At 39.2% G+C, this 12,333-nt stretch overlaps 1 protein-coding gene across 5 annotated transcripts in view; it reads left to right on the top strand.

The window, feature by feature from the left end:
- Positions 1-12,333, top strand: part of dennd4a (DENN domain containing 4A) — a 54,005-nt gene that overhangs the window by 1,291 nt on the left and 40,381 nt on the right. The window contains exon 1 of one of the 5 annotated variants that reach the window (XM_088921911.1): positions 10,235-10,346. The exons of the other annotated variants lie outside the window; for them this stretch is intronic. The gene's annotated coding sequence lies outside the window, so the exon portion shown is untranslated. Of the gene's footprint in view, positions 1-10,234; positions 10,347-12,333 lie in introns of those variants that run through there. 5 annotated transcript variants of the gene reach the window in all.

Raw genomic sequence — 12,333 nt, 5'->3', positions numbered from 1 at the left:
CGAGGGAGGCTAGTGACTGTGGCGGGGGATTTCGGTAAAGCCGTTTCCAATAACAGGGCACTCTGCGCCGGGGTGACTCAATGCCTCAGCGCTCCTAGACACAGGACGTCTGTTGCCCTATTGCCTACAGCACACTGTAGTTTTCATTTTATTGAACTCTTTGAAGTTATCATCAGCAGCAGATAGCTGTTTGGTTCCAGACCTTTTATTTTTCGTTTTCACTATTGGATAGGAGGTTTTACTATGTCATTTGCGGTAAACGGAGTCCTAGTTTAAGAGAGCTGCCTATGAGACGACCTGGCAGATAAGTGTTTTAAGAATCGTAGCGGATATGAAGTCAGGTTGTTTGTTTTAGGTAAGATACTAAATTGTCACTATTGTGACTCAGTTGTTGTGTGAAGCATCATGAATTCTATGATTTAGGAATATTGACTTAATATTAAGATTCAGTCTATGATGTGCTGAATCCTACATTTAGGTTATGTGATGTAGTAGACTTGTAAAACTCAGTGACTTCTCAGCACTATCCCAGTAAAGTAATTTAATATTCAGTTTCTATAATCCACTCATGGTATGTGCATTGGTTTGTAGAAAAGTCATTTGAAGCAAAAAATAAGGACACTGTATTTTATTTGAAGAGAAATTGCTAATGTTCACCCTGGGCACAAGTTTGTATTGAATGCAGAACCCGGTATACAGAGCTCTGAGAGTGCTGAACTTCGATGAGTCTTCAGATGAAGACAAATCTTTAACTGTCTTTCTGGCAGAGGTTAAGTGTTTCTGTGATGCAGACAGCAGACGGCAGGAGTATTTCAATGGTGTGTACTCTTTCATTATTTGGACCAAAACAAAAATTCCTGTGATGAGACAGAGGCACAAAAGACAGGTTAGACATGGGGTCTTTGCAGTGTTCTGAACAAACATGGACACTAGAAAGACAGTTTCCTCTCTTTCCCTAAATTCTATTTCACTTTATGAAGACATGGTTTCATATGAAAGTTTGAAAATAGAAAGTGTAACATCTTAGACTTTTTTCCCTGAACGGTCAGTTCCTATTGCTTCATTATTAGTCAAGTTGTCCAAAACTAAATCCTTTCAATACTTGCATTTTAAAAAAAGCATGAATACTTAAATGACTAAATTTGCTTGTTGAGGTTTTCTGGGGGATCAACCAAAGAGGGCGCTCAATAAAATGGGATGTGATGACATAATGCACATAAGAACATGGCTGCAATGATGAATCCTTGTAGCCTGTAACCTCTCACTTCATACACAGCTCCTGTGGTGCTTTTCTTAAGAATGAGGAGAAATGTTCTCCTGATGCAGCGATCAATACTTAGATACTGCTGGAATCCTGGACTTCTCGAGAAAGACCAATGCAAAAAGGCCGTTCTCAGGAATGGCCTTGCAAACCCAAAGGAAGGCACAGCCATTCTCAAATAAATCCTTCTTTGTGTTAGAGGAAATTAAAATGTCTGAATATGTGCAGTTTTGCATTCACCAGTGCTGTGAAATGGCTTTACTCCTACTACAATCACTGCCTCCAGTGAAAAGAACAGAAGTCAGGCATTTCCCCTGTTACTAATACAAGACACCAAATACACACTCTGTCACCATGTGTCTTGGTACGCATTCTTTAACCCCAAGGTTACAGGCACTCCGTCATGCAAGACCGCAGCAGAGAAGTCCTGACCCCAGTGAGGCTTGTGCTGTATTGAGCTGTATGGATGTTCTTCAAAGGTTATCCACGAGTCCACACCCAATCCCAGAATGTGCACATGTGGAGACTGAAAATCAGCAGAGTGAGCAAGCCTGTTAACAACACTGGCTTCTCTTGTGTTTCATTTCTTTGGCTCTGTGTACTAAAGAATAAGAATGGTGCTTTAATCTCTCTGCCCTGATGTGGAAACTGGAATAGTTGTATTAAAATTAATATAGTACTTTTATACTATACAGAACATGACTTTTTGGTTTTTCATATTATGCACATTATGCATTTTACAGGCATGAAACATATCAAGTTATACGTCTGTAGTTTGTGCAGTACGTAGTTTTGTAACTTCAAAATCAGAAAGTGTCAAAATCAGACCTCCTGCTTATACTGCCCCTTTTCCCTCCTGTTTGGGTTTTAGTAAATTTAGACCTGCCTCAAATTCCAGACAGAAATCAAATAAGAGTTTTACAGGATATTGTCGTTGATGCCTGAATAAATATTGAAACCCACAAAGGCTTTGTATAACATGTTTTTTGTGTTTTTCTGTATGACTTGCATTTTTTTTTGTGAGGCTCATAAATACCAAAGGGGGTCTTGATGTCGGGGAACTCTGCCAACCACAATACAAACAGGGAGAGCCATTATGGCTTGTGGGGTTCTGGGCTTCACTTAATACTGTGCATCTAAAAATTAAAGTAGTTTATACATCCATTTAGTAAACTTACAGTACATTACAACTGTAACAGCTTGTTTATAAATGAAGATACGGGAATGGCACTTCTCTTATGCAGTACTGATGTTAACACAGTACTTGTTTGCGATAGGGATTTGGGATTTGTTTTGCCTCTTCCCAACGCTGTCTGGAGGCAGGCTGTGATTCCATGAGGCAATGATGTAATGATCTAGGCTTAAGCTGACTTGGCTCTTTCAGCTCCTGCACTCCACTGATGATGAGCTAGAGCTCTGAAGTCTTGCTCTAGCATAGATTGAAGACCAAAATCCCAATTAACTCTATAAGCAGAGTGCCACTGGAGTTTATGGAAGCAAAATTTGCAGTTACCTTTAACTTTCATCACACTGCCAGTGAATGAAGATGGCATAAGTTTTAAAAATGGCTTTCCACTTGGACACAGTTTGCAACATACAAAGTGATCGTCAAGCTTCAAACAGTAACTTAATTTATGAATTTTACCTCTTGGTCTGAATCTAATTTATATTTATCCTAATTTATACGAATGGTACTTTTCTTTATTATACTTAGTGTTTAAATTTGCTTTACGTTTTATTTCATTTTTATTGTCTCTCCAGTTGCTGCTCGTTTTTCTCTGGATAATTCTGTCTTTAATCTTCCTTTGTAATAATCCAGTATGCAGTCTACCGGGTACCTAGGCCAAGATTGAGCAAGAATCCCTTGGAAGACAGGATAATTTTCACACTCTGGCTAAAACATGCTTCTACAGGCACAGGGATAATTAGATTCATTAAACAGTAGTCTAAAGTATTTCAGAAAAATTTAATTAACATATCCTGTTTGTTGTGGGGTAGATCTAACACATTTTAAACAGCATTTAAGAAATTAAATCTAGTCAAAAATATTATTTTGCTTTTTCACCTTGAATTCTTCCTTCCTGTAATGCAGAGAGAGATGGGAAGATTAGGTGAAAGCAAAAGCAGAACAACTTCAGCCCTGGGAAAAAGGGATGTGTTCAAAACACAGTGGCTTAGAAGTGGAAAGCAGAAAATATAGATGGAAAGCACCTGTCTGCATGGGGATTTCAGAGGCCTTAAAAGAATAAGCTCTCTTTAGGCAGGTTTTCTGGGAGGCATTGTAAAATCAACCAGGTGCAGAAGAGGCTCCAGAGATGCGGTTTCCTGGTGACTGGACTGGGCTGGGCTCCCCAGAGTGGTTCTTGCATCCTCTGCCTGTTCTCCTCAGCCTGCTATGATGCCCCTGTACCAGCTCAACAATAGAAACTAAAGATGTGACGGTAGTTCTTATTACTACCAATTAACCCGTCGTCTCTGACACCTTTTCATTTGGAAGTAATGGAGGTTTGGTCAAATCTTACCCTCTAAAACATGTTCTCAATATTGTTGTTTCCAGATTTACATTTGACTCCAATATAATTTTTGGCACCAACTGGTATCGCTTAGAACAGACACAAACCTATTAAAATGTGTTAATTGCCAGATGTGTCCCAATGCTTTTTCAACAAGGCTTTATTTTCAGTTTGATGTACAAAACAGACACAAACAACAATCTGACTTAATTCAGTGTGTTTTTAAATCAGCTCTATCTGACATATTTACTCTGTGCAAAGCATTAAATATAACATATCATAGGGTAAATATTTTTAAAACTATGGGTGTTACAGGTTACATAATTACACATGTACCATCTGAAATTAGTATAAGATTTTTTTTAAATGTTATTATAGATGGCTTCTAAATGAATAACATTGTATTAATCATACAGTGGAACCAACATAAATTAATTACAGAAATACTGTTTTATCGTGTTTGCTTTTAATTATCTGCCACACATTATGTAAAATAAACTCCCCTTTTCTATGCAGGCCAGTCACCAAACAAATCTGGTACAAATGCAGTAATATATTCAGAACATTAGTGGCACAATATTATTATTGAAAGAAAGTATATAAATTGAAACTAAGCAGTAGCGAATTTGATCTTACAATTAGCACATTTTAAAATGTTTTAAATGATACCTGTGGGTATTAAACATTTTGTGTGAGAAATTTTGAATGGTTAGCCCATATTGGCATAGTGTTTGATTCAGCGTCAATTTGAGTGGTGCTTATCGCATGGCAGTATAATATATATATTATTTCATGAAATAATTTTTTAACTGGCCTTCCTGTTGATTTAAATTTTTATCAAATACTAGGATGTGGGAAATTGTGTCTTAAAGCCCAGAACGAAATCACCAGTGTGTGGACATATTTTTACAACACAGTCAAAGTCAGGCATCTTGGTGCAAACCATGGCGAAACAGGCAGTAGAAACCGCGTTTCATCGTCTGATTCATATTCTGTTGTAAATGTGAGATGGGTTATTACGTCACTGCATATGTCTGTGTCCAGCAGTTTCCTCCTCCTTAATGAGAACATGCAGAAGGAGAGAGGGGAAAGGGTGTTTTCTCTGATATACTCCCTAACGACCAAATTAGTCACTGATGTTTGGCAGTGAGAGAGAACATTTTACTTCTTTTGTTTTTTTTTGGTACTTTGATACATTTTTCTACAGTGTGCAAACAGAGAAGTCAGAAGTCTGATTTGATTTTTCAAAGGTGAGGATAATTAATCTTGAGGGCAGTTATATGAGAAGTACACCAAGAAGGAGGCTGAAATAATGGTGTCTAGCCCTGCCCATAGGATTATCTGTCTCCAGGTTACATTCATTGAATTATACATAATTCAAACAAAAGCAAAAACTATCACAGCTCCTCAGCTGAATGACGCTAACTATGTGCAGAACCCTTTACTGTGTGCACATAGATGAGTCTGCTACAGAGCAGGTATGGGTGTTACATACAGTTTGTGGAAGAATCAGTTAAGTTACCAGTGTTCACTGGCAGCAGTTGCCCATTTTTCTTATTGGTTGATCATGCATGCTTTTGTTGGGATGGCAGTAAGTGTCAATTTAATTTGACCTAAAGAGAAAACAGGAGTGACTCATTGCGTAAACAATAGTAGTTCGACCCATTGCTGTCTTCTTCTGGGGGGCATTTGTGCCATGCACACATACTGCATATGATGATTAAACAAGTAAAAAACAAATTTAGTTAAATATCCCACCATCTTTTCCCTGGGATTTAGAGTGCATTGTGTTAATTGGAGTTATAGTGGTAGGGGGTTATGGTGCTGGGAAAAGCTGGGTATGTGTGCTGGGTTGCTGGCACAGTGCTAGCAGACTCTGCTGGGCCGTTGGCTGTCTCAGCCTGACAGGCCAGCAGGGAACCTCAGCCTGTCTGCTCAGGCAGGGAAAAGTGCTGTTTAATATTCATCAACAGCACCTGGCTAATTAATAGAGGCTTGCCAAAGATGAGTCACAGGTTAGGAGAACATACTGTATTATAGGTTCTGCAGTTCATACTAATCTCTTGGATGTTGTCCACCTAGAGAGAGCAAGGGAGGCAGATACATGAAGGTGCAGAGGCTGGTAAAAACTGCAAGGTGTAGAATTTTTTTTTTTAATCTTTCTTCTGTTCTAATTTTTTTGTGTATATATCAGTAAACATAAATAGAATGTGTGTTGCATGGCTGAAGTAGTGTAGAATGAGGGAGAAATAAATGTTCTTCACTATAACAGAGTATGTTAAACTTATGTTATGTTAAAAACTGTTTACTGCTAACCATTCAGGAACCTGGAATAGTCAGAGAAATAGACCAGGCGAAGTTACATCTATTTTGTGTTTGCTGTCTAATTGACTTTGTTTAAAGGAGATAGGTCCTGACTGAGTTCAGATTTTAGTCCATTATAATTCTCTTTACATTCTTGTGGGAGACAAGTAAATTAGTCCATTAGCTTGGTCAGAATGAGCGGCTTCAGTCAGGATGTTTGGGGCTCTGGATCATATTTAGACTGCTTATAGCACACGGGTACTGATAGACCGAAGGGCAGATTAGTGTGTTCTGTGCAGACAGTGGATAATAAAAAATACCTTGGAAGGATCCAAGTAATATGTCCACTGCTAACAGCTCCATTGCTATTGGCCAATATGTCATTACAGTGAGAGAATTTGCAGCAGCAGCATATTCAAACTGCAGAAAGGTTTAGGTTTTTATGCTTTAGGAGAGATTAAATTGTTTTGCCAGTGTACAGTTGTTCTTGCACTTAGGCAGCAGCTTGTGCCTGTGACCAGCAGTTAAGTAGCAGAAGGACTAATGTCTGGCACGGTTTAAAATACGCTTTAGTACAGTGGCACTTGTAACCCTGGTGGCTGCGGAAGCTTCAGCAGCAGATGTTGAAGAGATTATCTGCCTTCATGATAACTTGGCCTCTGTGATACAGTGCAACTGTGGTGCAGATGCTTTCTAAGCTCCAAAAAGCAAGTTTCTGAGTTTTGAGGGGCACGTTTTAGCTGTTGATTGTTTAGATTCTTTGGGTAAAAGTTTAGAAAAACATTTGAGGTTTCCAAGAAGAATCAAAGAATCAACTCATTTATTTTAAATCACGGTGATTGTTTCAGATAAACTTTGGTTTTAAAAAGTTCATGAAATGGCTGTAGTTCATGCCTTGCACATGTAGTTCATGTTGCTTCCTGTAACAGGCTCTGGCTCCTCTGTGTCCCTGTGATGTAAAGGGGTTAGAAAATGGATGGATGAAAGTTCATATTAAGTTAATTCATGGACTTGTTGTCTACCAATTCATACATACATATTCTTTGCCTGTTGATCAGACCCTGCGGCAGGCTTTGAGTTAGTCTTTTTGAGAACACTGTGTCTCCCATGTACACTATTCCAGTGTAAATGTGTATGTGTTTAGCACATTGGTTTAATAGAATTAGAATTTTATTACAAAGTATAAAAATTCCAGGATTTGTTTGCTGCATAACCGGCTTTTTGATTAGCAAATAACAATGCTTTTAGTTTTGATGGGATTAAGCATCTGAAATAACCGGAGATCATTTCAGTGGTACTGGGAGGAAGAAAGGCCACGGCTGCAGTAAGACCATCACAGCCGAGCAACTGCATCTGCAAAACCAGTGATGGGGAGATTCATCATGGCGAACGCACAGGAGCCTGACTAAGAAACTGAAAAGCAAGTGTGTTGTGAACAGAAACAAGCCATGCCTGCACATTGTTTGGAGAGTTATATAGTCTGGAGCTTCTTGTTCAGGGAACCTTGAAATATTAAACAAAATTCACCTTGGGAAAGAGGAACATCCTTCGGGTCTCACTTTGAAAATAACCAGCAGGTGCTTTTATAGTGTCCTTGCAACATAATTCATATGACGGGGTATTAGATTTAATTACATAGAAATCCTGAACTGTACAAAATTGGAAGTGATAAAAATGTATTTATTAATAATTGCAAATCACTCAGGTTAGCCAGGCAGAGGTGTTCTGCAGAGTCACGAAGGGACGTTCCGTGCACCTGCAGCTCCCTCTCGAGCATGCACACACACCCCCAAAAAAGCCCTTGTTTGTGTTCTTGCGTACATGCACACATATACGATTCGTCCACTACTGCGACAGACTGTACACATGGATACAATGAGTTTGCTGTAACAGACAGGAACAGGACAAAGAAACAGTTTGGTTCAGCAACAGGAACATGACCATCATTTAACACTGAACTATTTTTGTGTTCAGAGATTATAAAGACTATTCTTGAGTATTTTTCCCTTTTCCACAAAATCTTGTGCATCTGTGCTGTTTTCATTGGGGGGGAAGGGATTGAATGCTGATGTGTAAGTAAGAAGAAGCAGGTGTGCGCGCATATGCTCTCGTGTACTTATTTTAACTCCAGCTTTTGCGTATTATTCACCCTGTCCTTTCTGCTGTACACCCACCAGTTGTATCTCTGCACAGTGTCAGTGGTCTTCATTTCCAGGGTGGAAAGCAGAGTGATTCTCTGACCAGACTCCACCATTACTCCTGGGGCTCATGCAGCTGGAGCAGCTCTGATTTTACTGGCTTCAAGTCTAAAGGCAGCACGTGTTTCTGTTTCCAGGCGGAAATTCCTTTTCTTTTCCTGTTTAAGAGGTCAGGACAGACAGCTCTTCTCCGAGTTCTTGACTCCAGGAAACCTCGTGGGTCTCTCTTAACGATGGGTTCAATCAATAACTCACTATGTCAAACTGCTGCAGCCCAGCCAGCAAGAACTGCATGAACGCAAGTGCCTGTCAGGACTGCCTTCAACCAAGTGACTGTTTAATTTCACCCAAATGGCAGAGTTAACGAATAAACCAAGAATACTCTGTAAAATTACAAGGGCATTAATGATATAATAAATATCTATATAACATCTATGGCTCTTAGAAAAATAATAAATCCAAAGAAATAGGAATTTTATAACTTAATTTTTCAGCAAGTGGTGAGACCTGTAAGTTTAGTAAAGTTCCCAAGAAGCTGCTTTTAATATTTGCAGAAGGGGAAGTTAGAGTAATGAGACAATGCATGTAGTTGCTCACATTCTCAGTGGTGTGAAAATATAGTATGATATGTAGCGTGTCATTGCAATTGTCTCTTATTCTGAGATGCAGAACATTACTTGGCAGATAGTGTAGTGTACTGATTTAAGAAGGTACAGTAATGTCAGTAATGTCTCTCTGATGATAATTCTATAAAAAAGCTGGTACATCGTACATATTTACTTCAGCCTTGATTTGTGTAACATCCTTCAGAACTGTCGAAGCATACAGATTGTCTCGGAGGTGGAGGCTCGTGAAATCATTCTGTTTTGTTTTGCTCAGAGCCTGGCAGGACAATCCATCTTTCCCAAATTACATGGCGGTGCCAGCAGTGAGAGTTCCCTTAAGGTCACCCTGGCTTGTTTCTGTGGAGTTATGATCACAGCTGGAATACATTTTTGACAAAAACATTGTGGGCTTGTTCTATGTGCGTAGGCTATGTTCCTCTTTTTGATAAAGCTGCTTGTTTCAAGGTAAAGCCCAGAAATGCCAAATGATTTTTAATTACTTTTTAACTGCAGCCACTACAAAATGTGGATTTCGGTCTTTCTGTGCCATTACTGGTTTAAGAAAGTACAAAATAGAGAAGTAAAAGTTCTAAAAAGTTCAGTGTTCACTGGAACATCACTGCCTCCCTTTGACAAAGCAAACAGCTTTGGCAAAAGTGGGAAAGAAAACTTTGCTTTCCATTTTTTAATAATTTGCCTCATTTATGTGATTGATTTTAAAACTAACGACTAGTTAGTTGTACTGCATTGTCCAAGTGTTCTTCCAGTTACTGAAATGAGTACTGTAATTGTATGTCTGTGTGGTAGGTTGCATTGGGAATTAGCTGGAGTGTTTGAGTGCTAATGAAATAATTACTGGAGAATGTAAGTGCTTTGGTTGTGCAGTAGAAGTGATTTCAGAAAGGACCCAGCAGTTGAATTGTGTGGTGTGTTCCTAAATGCAGCAGTGATGGTAAAGTAGGCATTGTGCAAAGTTCCAGTTCATAGCTTTGCTGTTGCAGTCATTCCCTTGTGGTCATGATGTCCATTTTCTCCAGACTGTGCTGATTTCTAATGAAGACTCTCAGACTTCCTGAGCATGTGAAAATGTTGTCATAGCTTCCTCTGCATTTTCAGCTGAACAGTGACATACAGGAATTGACGTGTGGTGTGAGGGAGTTTAATGTAAGTGAGTGGACCACAGGGAGCGTGGTATTCTTATATTTTGAATGATATCAGAGGCTTTTTGTGTCTCTCCTCCTGTTGTGACTGATTTTAGCAATTTAGAATTGTGAGCTGTCGATGGGCTAATTCTACTAAATGAAAGCAACAGTCTATGCCACATGTCTGGATGTTTGTGACGGAGCACATTGAACAAGATTGAACACATTCCCGTTGAATCACAGTCATCACTGAACAATTGTGCTGCATGCTGCGGAGCTGAAAAAGCACCAGAACATAGCTATCAAGGTTCATCATCCTGAAGGTAAGCAGCTGATTCAAGATATAAGTGAGAAATAGTTCAGGAAGGGAAGTCATTTGTAGTATGGTTCCTAAACTTTGGCTTTTAAGGCTCCAATCTCTGACAGCTACAATTTTTTGTACCAGTATCATTTGTACCGATATCAATGTTTTTTGTTTTTTGTCCATTTTTTAGTGTAGTACAGGCAGTACCTGGAGAGGTCATTCACCCTTTGTTCACTTTTTGTAGTGTTTGACACAGGCTCTACAGCTGTGATGTGGCTGATAGCATTTCTAAAATGTTGCAACATTTCCTGGCACGCTGTGCCGTCATCTGTATTAGGAGTTACTTGTGTCTATGGCAGGTTGTGTGACGTCTGGCAGTATTGTGAATGTTAAAAGCTGTGGCCTTCTTACTGTAAGCTGAATTACTCCCTTCATGTCTCAGTAGTACCCTCTCCTAGGCAATGTTTGAAGCTCCCTGGCAGCACAGTGTTGGCGACATGACTACATGATGGCCCACTGTAGCATGGCCTTTCTTTCCTAAGAAAGAGTAACAGAGCTTTGGTAGGGTGGCCAGCACATCCTCTGGAGTCTGACTGTGGTGTCTGTGCCAGAATCCATATAAAGACAGCACTCCCTTGCTCTCACTGGCATTCTGAGAAATAGGTACATTTGACTTTTGTTGGTTCTGTATTATCTGATGTAGTCTTGAATACTGCAGGCATTAGTTAGGAGGAAATTAGTACGCACTGGTAGTTTGTGGCACTCCAATGTTTTCTTGTTACAAGGGCAAAACTCCTTATTTTTTATGTTTACAGTGAATGCAAAAAAATCCTGTTCTTGGAGAGAAATATATCTAGGTAGTTGTTTCTGTTCCCTTTGATGAAATGTGAGGGGCTTTCTAATTTGTTGCCATGGTGAACATTGCGTTTTGAAACTTCAGTGCTAATCGAGTGGAGACAGGGAGGATTGGTGGTGCTGGTGCTATATATATAAAATCCTTTATGTAATACATGTCAGCTCCCCGGCCTTCTCTGCTGTATTTTTAGCAAGCTTGTTCTCACGGATGAGCACCACCGTCTGAGGCTGCCGAGCAGGTTGTGAGAGAATCAGCTAAGTGATGTCAGTGCCTTGTTCAATCCTTCACTTACTGCTTTTGGACCTCACAACTCATTTATGCTGCCAGGATGTATTAAAAAAGCAGGTTGTTGTACTGAAATATATCAGCGGAAACATTATTTCTGAGTGTTCTTGCAATATATTAAAACTTTCCCAATCCTGAAATACTTTTAAATATGTTTTTGTTTTGTCATGTTTAAATTGATTTAACTTTTTTGCTATCGCCTTCCATCCAGTTATCTCAAATTCTATATCTTTTTATATCAGTCAGTTTTTTGTTTAAATGCTTGTCTGCAAAGTGTTTTGAGTTGCAGTGGCATGATAAGGCTTTACATAAATAAAAGCTTTAGGTCCTGGGAGGTAGATGTCTGCCTCTCTGTAGTCAGATTTTTTGGAATTCATTGGCTGGTTAATTCATGGATCAAATGAGGCTGTTATCCAGGGAAATCCTGGTGCTACAGTGCTTGGATTTAAATAAAGAATATAAACCAAAGATAAAATACCAGAATTTATAATAGGTTAGCCTGTGTTCATTGCTGTGTATGGTTCACTTATTCATTAAATTTCTTGGGTTTTTTTTTAATGTTGATGTTCAAATACAGTACAAAGGTTTGTGTCTGTACATGCTCTGTGATGGACTGGCGTCCCATTCAGGGTATATTCTGCTTTGCTCCCAGTGCTTTCCTGGGATAGGCTCCGGGTCTTCCTGCCTCTGAGCTGATTAAGCATTTATTGAAAGTGATGTGATCATGAGAAATACAAAGATTTTACATTGAAACTATTACAATTGTCTATTTTCTGCATCACATGTGGTGCCAACTCATAGTGTTCATTCCCATAGGGATCAAAATAGTTAGGTTCCACACCACCTAGCCCACTCACTGAGCCAC

Source organism: Atractosteus spatula, chromosome 7 (genome assembly GCF_055471065.1).
Source record: "Atractosteus spatula isolate fAtrSpa1 chromosome 7, fAtrSpa1.hap1, whole genome shotgun sequence".
NCBI classification, from domain to species: Eukaryota; Metazoa; Chordata; class Actinopteri; order Semionotiformes; family Lepisosteidae; genus Atractosteus; species Atractosteus spatula.
Note: the sequence above shows the minus strand (reverse complement) of the source record. Positions and strands in the feature narration are given on the sequence as shown.